The sequence below is a fragment of the Poecilia latipinna genome, unplaced genomic scaffold (genome assembly GCF_001443285.1).
Source record: "Poecilia latipinna isolate Pla-1442-1.1 unplaced genomic scaffold, P_latipinna-1.0 Scaffold1059, whole genome shotgun sequence".
Taxonomy (NCBI): Eukaryota; Metazoa; Chordata; class Actinopteri; order Cyprinodontiformes; family Poeciliidae; genus Poecilia; species Poecilia latipinna.
The window spans coordinates 191,476-208,064 of record NW_015113675.1 but is presented as its reverse complement, the minus strand read 5'-3'; the positions used below and the strand labels follow the sequence as shown (position 1 = coordinate 208,064).

The following is a 16,589-nucleotide window of genomic DNA, read 5'->3' as shown; positions in this document are numbered from 1 at the left end:
CCAAGTGTGATGTACAGCAGACGGAGACAGCATAGAGAAGTGATGTCTAGTAAAAGAGGGCAAACGTTCCAGCGAAGCTCTGACACATGGTCTTAGAAAATGACCTGACATCCAACAATTGTGTCTCTGCTTAAACACGCCTGAAATAAATGATCACACATCAAAAATGATCAAAAAGAACTTTCAGAATTGATTGCAAAGGTTTGGCACCTTGCAGCAGTGCTTTTCAGAAATTCTGCATTAGTATTTATTTTTTTTTTTTTAAATCAGCTATTTTTATTTTTTATACAATTGTGCATTTGGTAAAAGTAGCTGGAAAGGAAAAGTCACTTTGGCCATTTACTTTAAACTCTCGACAAATTTAACATTCTGCAATTGAACTAAATCCGACAGCTAACATATAATAAATTAAAACCTTCCTTTTAACATAGTAACAAATCTAGTGCCCTCTGGGCTACCTGTCTTGATCTGATAAACTTCCCACAAACCATTATAGATGTTGATGCTTTATATAAATTAATTTTGAAGCTGTATCCTGCTCAGCAGAGTTGATTTAAGGTGTGGGCAGAGAAGCAAAGCCGCAGCAATCTGAGGGATTTGTTGCGGCATGTCAATTAGTCCCCAGCGACCACTAAAGCAATTGAATGGAGAAAATCAAATATTTCCTTTTTTACACCAGTCAAGCTTGTAAAACAAGTCTTGTACTGTACACCGACATCCTTTTAAAATCACTCTCAACTATTTTTGATTTAAATTGACTAAAATATTGAGCTGAATTTTTTTAAAACCTCTGAGTAAAGCATTTTTTTTCTTCTACTACCTAATAATAAAAAAGAAAATAAACAAATGATTTTTTCTTTTCTTTTATCTGTACGGTACACAGACAGTTGTTTACAAAAATTATTGATCTCGCTTGACCAAAGCCATATCTCTTAAAAACTCTCGTCTTCTTATTTTGCAGATGCTTTGTGAGATGAAATGAAAAGCCATCGGAAACATTGATGTCTACTTGGGGGGGAAAAGAGTCAAGCCTGCCAGATCAACAGCACGTCAATCCAAAGCCCTGGCAGAAATGTTGACTCGAGTCCGCGTCACCCATCCTCCATCATAATGAGCGTGTTATCACATCCTCATTTCAATTAGAGCAGGACACAGATCTAGACAGCAGCATGCTGAAGTGTCTGCACCTCGGGATCCCCCACCGTTATCAGATGAGGAGACGACTGAGACAAACCTGATTGGTTCTAAGACTAATTGCTGCAGGTCATGGTTGAAAACTAAATTGCAAATCAATTTGCTGCGCCTATCACTCGGAGGACTCACACAGTATGTTGATCTCTGGAATTTTGATTAAATCAGTTATGTTGAGGAGGACCTAGAACTCATGAGTTCCTACAGCTTGGCCTATGTGAAGGCTTAAAAGAAAAGCCTGCAAAGAGCCCTTCAGTTAAGGGGATACATTTTTAAACAAGTTCGCAAAAGGGACTGATGAATTTGTCTTGTGATAAATACACAAAGGCGTTTTTCAAGATGTAAGAAATTCAGAGCCACTCAGTTAACGAGACACGGGACCAGTTTTTCAGTTATCAAAGCTTCGTTGATATAAACATTCACACGTTCACGTGTTGTACAAAAATTGAATAAACATAGCAATATTGTTGAATATTTTGACCCTTTGAAGAAATGGCTGTGACAGGGTGAAATCCCAAAGACTTGTCAGTGCGAGAATGAAAGTCTAAGAAAAGCAAGGGATGAAATCTGGATTCCCAAAAGAGCCTGCTGCTCTAATCTTTGCATTGTGAAGGCAAAAGACGAGTGAGTCAGATTTACGTCACCATTTGTTTGCTTTCTTCTTTTATCCACCCACAAATGCAGCTTCCTGCTTCCTTTTTTTTTTTTTTCTTCCAGATTCGCCTTAAGCAGATGAATCTTTTTACAGTTTAGTTCCTCATTTAAATGAAGTGTGTGGGATGTGGGGAGGGTGTTTTAATCACTTATATAAATATTTGCATTCACATGGGCTGACCCCACTAACAGTCTATTACGCTTTCTCTTTCACCCGCTGGCCTCCACCTCTCATCCAGACACGCTTATTTACCTCTTCTGCTCTCCCATTCAACATGACTCCAAGCAGCCAGAAGACATTTGCATAGCCACAGAGCAGACGGCAACAAAGCTTTGTTCTACGCTTTGTTCTGAGAGGACAAATAAAGCCTGCAATGTAAGACTATAGCAGAGGATGGAGGGAGGATTGTTGGGCCACTGGGGGAAACTATAGGGGCTGTGTTTCAACCTTCTGCGATTTGACAGCGAGTAATCAGATAATCAAAGCAGAAGGGAAAGTGCTGACCAGCTAACGGGGAAGTACCTAGCTTTTTAATGTAGGAATGTCTGGAGTGTTTATGAGTGTAAACACTCCAGGTCTCAGGTCTTCATTTAGTTATTGTACCAACTGTGCTTTGTGTTAATATCAATACATTATCTATGCTGTCATGTGATATATTTTTAGTTGATAAAATACATTAAATATATTAAAGCAGGCTAAATATCAAAACTTAGGCTTATATACATGTGTAATGTATCTGTCTGAGGTCCCAAAGTTTTAGACTTTTTTTTTTTGTCCTGCTGTAAAGTCATATGGTGGAGACTGAAAAAAATCTGCTCTCTTTCAGATAAATGAATAGTGATGAAACTTATTTTCTGACTGCTGAATTGTGACTGGCTATTTTAGTGCTTTTGAACCTAAGCTCTACTTTTAAGATTACATATAAAGTAATTTGCTTTTACAGCTTTAATGCAGCGGCACCAAGTGTTACATAGTTGTACATGATTATCCCCCCAAAAATGATTGTTCTTCAGCTGGAGCGCTGCCTTCTGATGGGGTGCCTCAAGGCTCCTTTCTGAGATCTGTTCTTTTTTCTTTATATGCATTGCTTTTGTTTGTTATCCCTACCAGATTTAGATATAAAATTACTTTAATTCAACTGTTTATGGTTGAAAAAAAAAAACAAACAAAAAACCCCCCACACATTTTATATTATAATGTACATTTTATTAAGAGAGGTAGATGATAAGATATTAGGATGATGTTAAAGCAGTATCATTTTAGAAAACAATCAGCATTTTGTAAATTATTTATTCTATTCATACAAAAAAATGTATTTTATTGCCATTACGGCATTCAAATCCATCATACAATTGCTGACAAGCTTTTTGGATATCTATAAAAAGGCATCCAGTGATGAGTCATGCTTAGTGAAGACCTTCAAGTGTTTCAATTTGAAAGGTATCCCTGCAAATGCCTTAATCTTTTTCTGCCTCCACAGATTCAAGATGAAACTGTCTTACCCTCTGCAAAACATTAACATGACTTCCATTATGAAGAAAAAAAAAATGTATCAAGTAAAAGAAAAAAAAAAGAAATTGGAATGTAATTTCAATGGTCAAAGTAAGCCTTTTTTCAGTTCCAAATTTTAATATGGACATTAAAGTATTTAATGTCCATATTAAATACTTATATGGACAGTATAAGCCCATATAAGACTTATACTGTCTTATATAAGACATTCTAAACTTTTACTATTGTAAAAGTTTAGAATGAACTTGTTTTTTTGTTATATTTAAGGATTTTAAAAGTGAATTCATAGGGGCAAATTTTAGAGTTCAGGTGAATGACTCATGATGGCTTCTGATCATGGTGGTGCTACTTCCTCCGTATCCCTCAAGGGAGACATCACCTCATTTTTAGGTCTTCAATAAGTTGAAGACCTAAAAATGTGGAAAAATCCACTTTTTTCTTTCGAAAAAAAAAAAAGAAAAAGATATATGTTTATCACAAGCAGTTAACATATTCCTGGTAAAGGAAAAAAAAAAACACAGAACTAGCCCTTCACAAAAAGTCAGTGGGTGCCAAAAAGACAACTGGTCATCATCATCATCATCATCTTTGTATGTGTCTGACTACAATGTGTGAGTGATTTACTACGAAGACGATAGTGATCTGGGGTGGATCTCAGAAGAGACAGGGCTCCTGCATGTTTAATTGTTCAGAGGAACAGAGCCTCATCACAATTATAGAGCATTCAGGAAGCCTCCAAACTCATTTAGCTCTCCTCATCTGGGAAAAGGAATCCACTAAACACAAATTCCTCTTCTGCCGCCTGCGGCAAAAAGCCTTTTCTTTCTTTCTTTCTTTTTTTTTTTTTAAAGATTAATAAGATATGAGATTTAAGAATATCCACAAGACACAGTTAAAAATTGTTGAAAAAAACCCTCAAAACATCTACAATTTTCATGATGTACAAAGAGGTGTAATGAAAAGATAAAATCCTGACAATGCCGTCACTGTCCATTTTATTACATTACTTAAACCTCAAGTCCTCACTGAAAAAGCAGAAAGCTTTTATGTTCTGCAAAATCCTGTCTCAGTGCCTTCCTATTGTCTGCTACTCTGTAGTAACCCCAAAAGAAAACCTAATACACTAACATGAATGGTTTAGTTGTATAAATAATCAGGTTAGCTGTGCAATTAGGGTCCCCTTCATCGATTACAAACAGAAACATTTTTAACTAACTAACAGGTCATGTCATATTTAACAAAAAGCAAAAATATGCTCATTGTCTGCACCAACTCTTTTTTTTTTTATGTCATAACATGATACGGTAAAACAGAATGTTGAGACCGGAATAGCTATGGTGTTGTGGGCAGACTGCCCATATGAAATATTCTTTTAAATTTTATTATCTTTTATGATACTGAGAATATTACTGTTGTGATGGATGACCTTAGGCACCAACTGTAAGTGCATTTTGACCACATGCATCCTACGTTGTTGTTCTCAGAGTTAAAGTGTAACCAGGTTGCGTTCAACTATGGATTCCATTACTAATTTTGCACGTGTATCAGAACCATGGAGTTCATGTAAAATTTGCATACAGGCTCTGAGAGGTTCGCTTCTCGTCCGGGAAGAGTGTTGACTGACCTCCTGTTCAACCAGCAAGTATAAGATGTTAGTACTAAACCTGTAACCTATGTATTTTGATTCTGGAACAAATAAATGAAGTTTTACACAGAGGGAAAAAAAAAAAAGGAAAAAACAGCGCTCAGGAAGGATTTACTAGCTGATGTTCTAAAGCTGTAATTTCTGATCACATCCCAGCCGTTAATCTCTGAAATGCATCGAATAAGTCTTAGTTCAGGGAAGTGCACAACAATAACATGCATATTTTATTAAATAAAAGTTTAATGATGTGTCCAATAGAAGCATGAACTACTGCATATAACATAATAAATGACTTATAGTCATTTATTAGAAATGTACATTGTCAAGGGTAAGGGAAAAGGTTGCTTGCTTTACTTTAAATAGTTATTTGCCCTAATTACCCTAATGAAAGTGTGGAATGCTTTAAATACTAAGATGTGGCCTTTTGAAAGTGTGTAAACAATAGAAAGAGAAAATGTGCATTTACCAAAGTGGGGATATTATCCAGGTGCCAGAGTAGTTTGATTTTTTTTTTTTTTTTGTTTATTTGAATGTGAATCTGAGAACAAATTCACATTACTCAGTCACTTTGATTTTGCACTCACTGATACGTACTGTGAATATTTCACTGTGTGTCACACAGATAAACCATGTTATTTCTGAATATTGTCTTGCACTGATGGTAAAAGCTGTCGCGGATTGGCTTTAGTTGAGAGATAAATTAAGGGAACGTCTCCAACATGCTCCTGTAGAGGGCATTGTAACGCATGAGAGGAACAGTGACCCTGCAATCTGCCATGTGAAGACACTGAAGGAAAAAAAAGAAAAAAACAGACGGGGCACAACTGTCACCACAGTGTGATCCCCCCCCCCCCTGTGTAATCACATCACCCTGATGACTGCTCTTTAGTCATCATGGTCACATGAGACAAGGGAAAAAGACGTGACATAATTTCCTCCATTTGAGCACAACTGTTCCACATCTGACAGCCATCCAGACACATTTCCAGCCCCTGCTGTGGAGATTGTAAACAGGCCGTTCAGCTTGTGCTGCTAACTGAAACAAGATGTGGGGGCCCGGGCCAAGTCTGTGGTCAACCTGGGGCCTTGTGATTGCACTGGACTCGGAACAGGTCTCGGTCCCTTGCTTGAATGTTTTGCCTAAACCATAACACCTGTTCTGAGATCAGAGAAGGAGCACAGAAAAGGATCTGGATGTGAAAGGCGGATTGTGCCAAGCCGGAGTGCTGAGCTGACAACTCAGGTTGCATAACGGTGCCTAATTTAACACTGGCTTTAGTGAGAGCGGTTGGCCTCTCAGGAAATTGGGAGTAAATCACAAATGGTATTCTCTTTGTGTTTTCACAATGAGCTCTTTCAGAAAGATGTCCCTCTGAAGGAGCCATGAGCTGCTTACCAGTATTAAGGTTCACCAAGGTTTAAGAAGTTACAATTCCTAAACCTAAAAACAAGATTTTTCTCTGGCAAAATGGAGCCTCCCCTCATCTGCTGCCTCAAAGAAATCTGTTATGATTTGAAGTACACTTACGACAGATTTGATTAACTGGAAGTATTTCTGATCTTGAAAAACACTGAGAGCAGTCACATGGAAACTCAAGTTCTATGTACATTGAGTTGATAGATAATTTCCCTCTATTTCCAATCAAAAACCATAGCCAGTTGTGTCTAGTCGATGGCAAATGCTCCAAATACTATTAAGGTAAAGCTGTTTTAGAACTACAGTTAGTCCATTAGGTAGGCCACTGCAGGCTCACTACAAAGCAGACACCTTCTGATATTAAGCAGCTAATATAATTTTATTATACCTGTGGTACTCTGTAAAGATCAGAGCAGTAAAAAGGGTTAATATGCCCTTGAAAAACCACTAAATATTAACAGTATGTAATACAGATAATGTTATTAGAACTACTCTAATCATTTTTTGCGATTATTTAAACAGTAGCAAGAATAATTGTTACACATCAACAACCAATTTTGTTTTAAATGTATCAGGATATTGTGCAATTGTAGTCATTTTAATGAGAATCTCATACCTGCCAATGCCTACACAGAACTAAGCCTGTTCAATGTAATTCATCTCAGACCAAATCTTTTGTAAATGACCACTTAGGACTGCTCCTTTATCTGGGGCCCTGGTCTCAGTCATCCATTCGATCAGGACCATTTAGCACATAAACATGCTGCCGATGACAGGTATCAGAGCCGCCTCCCTAATCATACACACACCCCACCGCTGTGGCTTGTCCTCATCCATCTCCCACTCCTCAGAGGCAGCGCAGCCTCCCAATCAGTATGGATAATACCCTGTGGACCAACTACCAGCATCTACATAAGACGGAGAAATGCTGGAGCTAAAAAGAAAAGACAGCTCAGGCACATTTAGCATTGGTGTGTTGACACTAATGGACACGGCGGCTACACCCTCATGTTTGAGAATAAGGATATTATGCAAACACCCGGCCATCCCTTGGCTTTCCTCCTGAAAGCATAAGGTGGCAGGGGAACAATTGGTTTCATGGCTGCTGTGGGGTATCATTTGGTAAGGTCTCGCTGTCTCTGCCTCGATTCTCTGAGTAGAAGCTGGTGGAGTTTAAGAGGAAGGGGTATTATCTCAGACTCTTGCCAGCCCACTGCACTCTTTGGGATAATGTTCTTATTGGGCGTGATCCTCAGACTGCAGGAGTCATGCTGTCTTTACTCAGAAAAGGCAAAGGGGGGTTGGCTGGAGATGTGTGCCTGGCTTTCTCCCAACAGTTTTTTTTTTTAAAAAGGAAAACAAGTTTTCATGCAGTTATAGTTGATTAAAGCCATATCTCCCCAGTGAATTACAATAAAGGAAACACAAGTGAGGGTCATTTTTGCTATGTATGTTATAGTATGGAAATGTACCTAAGAAATAAAAAGCTTTAAATTTAAATTTTCAGCTAAAAAGCGCTAAAACATTGTTTCCAGTAAGTGCTGCCAGTAATGTTGTGTTATTCTCAGTGTTTAAATATATTTTTAACTGCTTTATTTGGGGGCTGCAATAGCAATTTTGGACATAAATTTGTGCTGACAGTTTTTTCTTACTCACTGAAATTACTCAAGGTTCAGAGTAACCAACAGGGCTATTAAAGCCATTGACTTTGCTTGCTCTCCCAAATAAAGTGCTCCAGAATCATGACCTCAGTGTTTAACCATGTCTCTTCCCTGCCCACATCCAGTAACAGAGCAATTGCTGTCATGAACAATACCTTTGTGTTTAGTCATTCTTGGACAGGTTGGTTGATAAGGCTGTACCTGCCTAATACTACACACAGGGTTTTGATTTGCTTTGGTTTCCACAGAAAGCCCTCCTCCCTTCTATGATTCAGAGTTTATCTGTGGGTCTTTACTGGATGGAGCCATTGATGTAACTACTGCTGCCAATAATATGTTTTCTTTCTGTCTGCTTTTTTTTTTTTTCTGTCCTAGGAAGCAGTTCTGTCTTGGTGCTTGTGTGTTTGGATGTATGTACTTCCTGGACAAACCTTACTTTAACTTTGGACACACTTAATCTGAATTGGTTTTAATGTAACTAGATATAGATTAACGATATGGATTAACCTTGTAAAGAGACTTGACAGGACATTTACTGTAAAGTGAGAAGTAATAATTCAAATCTTTGTTGAATAGTTCATGATAAAACAGAACTGAATCAGCTGAGGCTTACGCAGAATGTAACTGGATTCATTTGCTTATTTCCTGAAGACGCTACACCTCTCATTCAAAAGGCTTCTTCAAGAAACATATTATATCCCTGACAACTTGATGACTGAGAATCTACACCAGCAGTTTAGCTCTTGTTATGCAAAACCCACTTAGATTACAAAAGCTATAGCATTTTATCCATTAATTTTGCTGCAAACTTTGAAGAAACCTTTTCTCTGGTAACTATAAGCTACGTCAATATTTGACTTAAACTCTGGTAGGGTATTTAGATAAATCCATGGTATACATAGCTTCACAAGTTCAATAAGTGCGTGGATATAAAGAAAAGACGAGCAAACCTCAGCAGACTCGCACGGATTCTCTTTAAGTTCTCATAATTAAACGCAGCTATGCGTTAGCGCCACCCCTGCAGCTTTACATCAGAGAATCTTTTGAAGAATAACTAAACAATCTACAAGGCTTCAGGTGACAGCTCAGCACACTGGCGGCCCCTCTGCATCTGATAAGGTCTGCGTCGTTGCCCACAGCTCACTATCATAGGGATCAATTTCAATCTGGAGATGCGATATAGAGAGTCGACAATACCGCCCCGAAGCCGTAAACAGACAATGTCATGTCTGAAAAGCAACTGATGAGGAATATGTCGGCTCAAAACGTGCATTGATTTCATTCTCTCCGAAAATCTGAGGTGTTGATTTTGTCAGCAGTGGAACTCCTTATTAAAAAATGCAGCAAAACAACAGTCCGCTTTGAAAATCACAGTGATATTCCTAATGCTAACATTTGACTAAAAGCTATTACATTTCAGTCAATTTTCTTCTGTGTAGTTCCTCTACACTAATCTACACGACAGGAGTGAAATTTCATAGGAAAATGTGCTCTTTATTAACCAGCAGACAGTCTGGTGTTGCTTGCCAGACAGAGGTGATTGTGTTATCAGCGACTCTCCGCTGGGCTCCCGCGGTTTTAGGCTCGTCCCTTACCTCTCCTCTACCCCGAGCGCCCCTTCTCCTCTGCACTCTAATTGCCTCTATTACTGTATCTGCAGTCAGATAAAATGCTAATTTCACAGCACATTAATTTCTCCGGGCTGAACAATAAGCAACACAAAGCCCAAGCCGCCTTGTCTTTGCCTGGGCAAGCACGTCTGCGACGCTGGGCTCCTTCCCAGCGGTGGAGGAGTGAGAGCGCCATTATGCACAGGTCAATGAAATGAAGGAAAAATCCATCGATTCTACATTTGAAAAGAAAACACAGGAGAAGGGCTGGGGCAGGGTGATTTATCAGTCTGAGACGGAGTCTGGCAGTCAGGCCCGGAAAAAAAGCAGGGGATAATCCTCCATCCTCATTGGCCTGCTTCAGCCGGGCCATGATACAGTAACATCTGTCAATGAATACATATAGCCTTCCTACCTGTACCTTTGGTATATGCGGGTATTTTGGAAATGAGGCCAGAAATTATTTCTATAACCTCATGAAAACAAAGTGAAAGTTTATATATATATATATATATATATATATATATATATATATATATATATATATATATTTTTTTTTTTTTAATGTCTCAAATTCCTTTCAATTGGAATGGGGCTAATTTCCTAATTTTATCTCCATCATTTTCCCCTCCTGGAGTTCATCGATCATCCCTGCTTCTCTTGTACTGATGCACCCGTCTGTGTACATCAACCTAATGTTCTCATATTATATGCATGGCTTGATTCCTCCCTGCAGCATCCCCAACCGGCTCTGGATTAGCACGTCCACACCCCACTTCACAAATCAAAATCTAATTGCTCCCATCCTCTAATGGCTACACAACACACTTCATTTATTTAACCACCATTTTTTGTATATGCCATTATCAAATTCTGTTTAATTCGATTCAGCCCCCCTGGGATGTGTGCAGACCAGTGACAGGGAGTGCAAACCTATAGGCTGAAACAGCATCACCTAAACACACGATGTTACAAATTGTCATTTTACAAGAAAACGTCAAAGTATTCATTGACATTTTATTTGTTAGACTAATAAAAACATATTTGCATAGAAATAGGGTTGTAAGTTATTAGCGGTCTATTGCAATAATATTGGTAAATATTGTGATGATGATAAGTGTTACATATGCCGATTGTCTTCTGTCCTGTTTTGCTAATCTGTACTTTCCCCTCTATGTGACCGTTAGCAGGTTTGACAATGTCATGTGGGTATAGTGTCAAATGTTGCTACTGTGAGACTCTGTTCTGCTAGTTAGTGTGAGAAATGCATCTTCAAAACTCATAGAATTTACAGGCTAACAGTTATTGCACACCAAACAGTTCCTTCCAATCTGAATATTGCACAAACTTGTGGTGACAATATATTTGCAATATATTGGGAAGCCCTAATCTGAGCAATTCCATTGTAGCTCTGGCTGTATGTTTAGGACTGTTGTCCTGTTGGAAGATATAGTTTTGCTGGAGTCTCAAGTCTCTTGCAGATTAAGCTCCACCCATCTTCTAATCAGCTCTAACCAGTTTGAGGAAAACAGGATTTCTTAAGGATTTCTTCTTCTTCTTCACAACTTTCCCACTGTTTACTCATGACCTGACAACTCCAAGATCGCTGTTTTAATGTACAAAAGTTAAGAGAAAATTAGAAATAACTTTTTAAGGGTGAAATTTGAGTTTGGCGGACTTTCACAACCTGTCTCTCGTGACATTCTGTGACAGCCACTGTAAAAGAGGCTCACACCCCTTTCTCATCACAGAATGCAGACATGTAGACAAGAGAAAAACAGGTGAACGATGCAACCAAAATAAACTTGTGTAAGGCTGTTTTTTTTTTTTTTTTTTTTCCCACAGCAGAAGATGAGCACAGCGGGAGCCAAACTCCGGGCAGTCAGTCAAACGACACCGCTTCACTTCTCTAGGCACTCAAATGATCGTATCCATGTCTGTGTCTGGTACCTTAAGTTATGCAATTGAAGACGAAAATAACCTCAATGTTTGTTTTGACAGTGTCTTACCAAATCTACATGTTTTACTCTGTCTGATACGGTCACTTTTATAGAGAACAATTCAACTTTCCCTATGGTGTTCTAACCCTATTTTCAAGGAGTGTGCAAGAAATCAGCCTCAAGTTAGCTGAAAATTGGACGGTATTTTTATTTTAATTTACAAATAAATGAATAGAATGGTTTGACAAATTTTCTTTTTCTTTTAAAACTACTAAAGATAAAATGTGAATACTTAAACCAAGCTGCTGAGTACACATAGACCATAGGCCGATTAACAATCTTCACATAAAAAAAGAAAAAAAAAACTATTATATTTTCAAAACTGCATCTATGTATCACATGAAAATAAAACACTTTTGTTTTCTTTCTTGTGTTAAATAAAGACATTTCATTGTTGACTTCAGGTTGTCATTAAGCAACCATCTCATATCATACCTATGAGCGAAGTAGCGAATTATTGCTGCATCACTAACACCTAGACGTAAACAACCCTATGAAGAACCCAAGAGAGTCTTCAAAACCCTGAAGAATAAAGGTCAAAGCCATTTTAAACTTACTCCGAAATAAAGTCCAGCTTTGCTGTTTGGAATTAAAAGCAACAGTTTGTAATACCTTGTTACTACTATCATCATGCTTCTTATGCAATAAGAATCACCGAGTGTCTAGAGTAAACCTGCAGTGTTTTAAGTACAAACAGTCTTTCTTAACCATTAGAAAACATTCACTGGAATGGAAGTAAATGTGTATTAAAGTTCAGTCAGGTAGTAAAAGCACTGAGTGCAGCGAGCCCAGTTACGTCATACTCTATAGCCTCATTTAACCCTGTTTCTGAGGGCAGCTCTGACCAAGCCTGTGTTGTTCCTCATGTTTCCATTCAAACACTCCAAGTGCTGAGGAAGTGTTGACAGACTGAGCACGCCCGCACTGGCTGGCTGGCTGGCAGGGGACTGGGTGGGGTGGGGAGTCTGTTATGGGGAAGAGGAATTAGTAGGTTGAGGCCAAAGGCTGCATGAGGTACAATCCCTGTTCACTCTACATTTCCTCTTGGATCAAGCAACCTTAAAAGTTGACGGCCCAAAAATTACAAAAACCATAGGTCACAAGTAGTGGACTACGGACTGCTTTGGTGAGTGTTTTAGAGTGATGCAGGTGGGATGCCATTATGCCTTCTTCCCCTCCCCTAATTAAACCATTACTGCAGGGTGTGCAGACTTGGAGGGGATTACATAATGCACTCCAACGTTGTAGAATGGGCCAGTCCCAGTGGACAGCAGGCACTGAGAGGAGAAATAGGAGAGGAGAGAGGCATTTGAGGCATTTGAGATTAAGTCTCTTTCATCTTCAACCAGACTCATATTTCCTTAAGTTAAGTACTAGATAGACACTATACGATTACTCTTTCCCTCTCCGTCTCCCTCTTTTCATTCTTTCTTTTACACACTTTCCTCATGTGTACACATTTTCTTGGTTTTTCTCCTTTTTTTTTTTCCCCCCATTTCTCCTTCAGTGGAGGACTCGGAGTGTGCATTCGGATGCAATGTGAAGAACTCACGCTCCCAATCCCCAGTGCTAAATAAAGGAATTTCTAAGAATTGCAGCTCAGAAAGAAGACACTTAGCTATGTGCGCTCCCTTTTTACAGAGGAATCAAAGATAGTGGATGGGCTAGAGTTCTCACTGCTTAGCAGATGCTTCGGTTTGGTGTGAAATTTCTCAGATATCACAAGGCATGTTGCAGTGTTGCACAGACAAGGGTGATTTTTTTTTCCACCTTATAAATTAAATTCACGAGGAAGTAAACCACAATGATAGAAATACACAAACATTTCTGTCACTCTGGGCTGGTGACCGGACTGACAATTTTTAGCTTGAATAGCGATGACCAGAAACACAAAAAGTTAAAGAGCTATTTGTAAGTATAACTATGATGTGCTGTCAAAAACAACAATGACAAAAGTGATGTTGCTTTCACTCATTTCTTTTTGGATGTTTTTGACCTTGGTTATGCAACATGCTAAATTGTGGGAGTTTTTTTTTTCATTTGTTGAAATTTTAGAGTAAAGGTAAAGGTCTACATTCTTTAGGAATACACAAACTTTTGCAATGCTAGCCATGCTAGCGGCACTAACCTAAGATGCTAAACTCCCATTGCTTTAAAATATTTCTGAAGTCTTGTTTTAGAAATAAAGTTGGTTTCTCAGATCTGAACCATGACATTGGCTTTGTTCCAAACATAAATAAGTACGGACCCACTCAGGACCTCCGTTGCAAACGCATTTGTAAGGAAAGAACATATTGACTGCCTGCAGAAGTTGCAGAATAATGGAACTGGCTAAATCTGGATAATTAGACATGTACATAATTGCAATGGATACAGTAGGAAATAGGGATGACATCATGGGGGAGGAAAAAGTGAATGAAAACATTTTATGTGTTTAGAACAACAAACTTGACTTTTGTCAAACATTTTATATTTTTTGCCACAACTCCTAGCCTCCTCTTTTGTCTTGGCTTGGGACAGGCAAAACAGACCCCAAAGAAAGACTATTATGCATTCCTTAGTTATTTAAGATGAAATGTAATATTAATTAATAATTTATTAGCTTGTAAGTTAACTTTTATTAAGTTGGTTTTGGTTTGTAAGCTTCATGGTCCACTACAAAATGTGCAACCTTTGGTAAACAATCTAAACTGACAAGATAGAGGCAAAAAAAGAGAGACAAAAACAATGGAATGACTTAGTTCAGACAAAATAATTTCACATTTTCATTATGCCTTGTCTGTAAGAGCATCAGTCACTTGCAGCTTTGCAAATACACAATTTATCTGTAATGTGGATACAAAGAAATCTAATTTTAGCTAAGAGGGACTACTGATGATAGTTGATCTCATGTTCCAACAGTTTCCAATAACACCAGAAAAGTGGCCAGATTTGTCACAATTTTGTTTTTATTTTTTTTGTTAAATAAAGCACTCTAGTCACTAAATTGTCGATACTAACCTTTGTTGTTTAAATGAAGTTTTATTTACTGCCTTGTAACTCTTAACCTGAACTCCAAATGACCTAAAAGCTCTAGAACAAAGCTTTATAAAAAATGGAGTGCAGAAATCTGCCACAAAATTCTGATTGGTGCATTTTCGTGGACACGCATAATTTACACGTACGTAAGGAGAAATGATTTAAGCAAAGTTTCAAACAAGACCTAAACTGTTGCAACCAGTGGTACAGACATGCCCCTATTTAAGAAGGTATGTTCCTCATTTGCACGGCACAAATTACATAGTTTGTCAAGCATTTTCCATTCTTGTGTCACGCAAAACATGCCATGAGTCACAGAGGTTGTTATCCTTAAGACAGGGCTTTTGCACGAACACGGAAGATTTCTTTGCGGTGCGAGACGTCTTCTTTTATGCACTTGTAAACAGTGAGGCACAGTCTGACAGGAACTCATAAAACAAACAGAAATGCTCCGACAGGTCACACGTGCACAGATTGATAGATGTGTTATTCTAATTTTCGCGTGTGATGGAACTGTTTCAGCCAAATGCACGATGCGGGAGAGTAAATCATTGTGATTGCTCACAAACAGCTGGATTCAGCCGAGATGCGCTCAGGTTGGGAAGCTATCACTCAAGCCCCGAGAATTAGAGCACTCGAATCCGCCCTCTCCATGTCAAGTGGACGGGGGATATCATGACATGAAAAATCTCTGTGCTCTGGCTACAATCATACAAGCCCTCCGATGATTAAAGCATTGCGGCAATCAGGAAAATTCCTGCCAGGGTGTTTTGGGGAGGAAAGGAGCGATTGCCACCAGGGCAGGGCCTTCTCCACTCAGCGGTGTTTGCTGAAATAAATCTTGCATCTCCAGTGATGCCAGACAGAAGACGCTGTCTCTGCCAGCTGTCTGCCATGCCGCTCTGCTTCATCCTACCCGCTGCTTTCTGCCATGACTGCTGTCCGACGCTCAGCACTCAGCCTCTTGTTTTCATAACAGTTCCGGCACGGACGGCTGGCACAGCTGTTCCGCGAGTCCCCACGGCCTTTTAAAAAAGGCAATAAATCAATCTAGGCACTCAATACAGGCGGGAAATTGACCAATTAGAGTGGCCCAAGATGCTTATGTTCAGGCGGACGATTTTACAAATTGGCTATCTATTTATACCAACACAGGCACTCCGCAAGAAAACCTCACTGGCTACATCCAGAGCTTTTTTTTTTTTTTTTTTTTTTTTCTCAAGCAATACACACCACAATGTAAAATTCTGAGGCCCTGCTGCTTAATCACACATCACTCATTCAAAACAGTGTTTGCATAACTACTATGTTCTTTTAACTCCCACTGTTTCTGTTAACAGCTCAAAGAAAAGATGTGATCAAGCATCAACAGTGTAATTATGGGCCAGAGAGGCTGAGCCGGCACTTACTGTTGTATCTTTTCTCATACAGTCTGTTGTTTAACACTGGATTCAATGGCAGCTGTTAAAGGCGTATAGTAAAACATTTGAAATAATGGTGCACCTCCATTAGACAGTCCTCTGAGTTCCCTTGTTGAACTTGTTCAAGCATGTACAGGTACAGTAGGTACATTGGTAGAATTTCTTAATCTTTTTAGGCAAAGAATAAAAAAAATACTTAAAACGTATGAATTTTTCAACCAATCTTTTAATAATTTAGAACATAATTTTCACAAAAAGTTTGGATTATTGAAAGCATCTTTTTGTTATAATTAATCAGCACCATTTTGATCATGTAAAATAAATTTGGTGTGGGACATCAGAATCTGCTGAGGAAGAAGATGGAAACAGCAACTTTTATCAGAATGACTGCCCAAAAAAAAAAAAAAAAAAAAAAAAAAATTTTTTTAAAAAAAATTAAAATATATAAATAATAATAAT

General features: G+C 38.5%; 1 long non-coding RNA gene across 1 annotated transcript in view; it reads right to left on the bottom strand.

Moving 5' to 3' along the window:
• Positions 1-12,020: 12,020 nt before the first annotated feature.
• Positions 12,021-16,589, bottom strand: part of LOC106959241 (uncharacterized) — a 22,159-nt gene continuing 17,590 nt past the window's right edge. The window contains exon 3 of the long non-coding RNA XR_001427304.1: positions 12,021-13,363. This is a non-coding gene — a long non-coding RNA (uncharacterized LOC106959241). The remainder of the gene's footprint in view (positions 13,364-16,589) is intronic.